Consider the following 406-nt stretch of genomic DNA (forward strand, 5'->3'; position numbering starts at 1 on the left):
CCTGGCACCGACTCGCTCCCGCGTTTGTCCCGGGCGCGGTGCGAGGGCCGGGCGCGCGCTGCGGGTGGGACCTGTACCCGTGCGCTGTGCGGGCAGGGTTCGCCGAAAGGCTCGAGGGCTGGGAATGGCAGTCAGCCTCTCTCTGTTATCTGCCGAGGCCCAATCTTTAGCTTTTCAGTTCAAATTCATCTCCCTCTTCCCGTGGGACTTATTTCGGGGCAGATACTCGTTAGATTTGCAGTCTTGGTAGGAAGCAAATGTACCACGGTGTAACATTTATTAGTATATCTAGAACGGATCGGGAATGTGATGCTCACACGGGGTTTATCAGCTTCTGAATTACATGCTGGAGAAGGCGATTAGGGACTGTTGAAACGTTTGGGTCTTCCCTGGACCAACATCCACG

The sequence above is a fragment of the Chaetura pelagica genome, unplaced genomic scaffold, assembly GCF_000747805.2.
Source record: "Chaetura pelagica isolate M959 unplaced genomic scaffold, ChaPel_1.0 scaffold436, whole genome shotgun sequence".
In the NCBI taxonomy this organism is placed as follows: Eukaryota; Metazoa; Chordata; class Aves; order Apodiformes; family Apodidae; genus Chaetura; species Chaetura pelagica.